Genomic DNA, 546 nt, shown 5'->3' with positions numbered 1-546 from the left:
ATATATATGGGGTGCTGTGTGTACATTAATGAGGAAAAAAAATTAACTTAAATGATTTTAGCAAATGGCTGCAATATAACAAAGAGTGAAAAATTTAAGGGGGTCTGAATACTTTCCGTACCCACTGTATATATATATAAACACACACTGTATATATTGCTAAAAAATTAAGGGAACACTTAATCATCACAGTGCAAGAACAAATCGATATCAATCTGTCCGGGTAAAAAGCATAAGTGATGTGAATCAGTTTCACCTGCTTTAGTGCAAATGAAAGTGACATCAGGTCTCTGCTCTTCTAGTTTCTTCATCACTTTGGAAATTAAAGATAACTCTGCACTTTGCACTGTGGGATACAGCATTCTGTGCAGTGTGCTTGTACATTATATAGGCTACTGGAAAATATTCTAGTCACATCCATACTGAATATTTGCATAATGTGCATAATACATATATACTGCATACCAGTGGTGTAGTGGAGGGTATACGCAGGTATACGGCGTATACCCACTTCTTTATCAGTAGGCTTTGCGTATACCCACTTCT

The sequence above is a fragment of the Sinocyclocheilus rhinocerous genome, unplaced genomic scaffold (assembly GCF_001515625.1).
Source record: "Sinocyclocheilus rhinocerous isolate Xijiao unplaced genomic scaffold, SAMN03320098_v1.1 scaffold433, whole genome shotgun sequence".
Classification (NCBI taxonomy): domain Eukaryota; kingdom Metazoa; phylum Chordata; class Actinopteri; order Cypriniformes; family Cyprinidae; genus Sinocyclocheilus; species Sinocyclocheilus rhinocerous.
Note: the sequence above shows the minus strand (reverse complement) of the source record.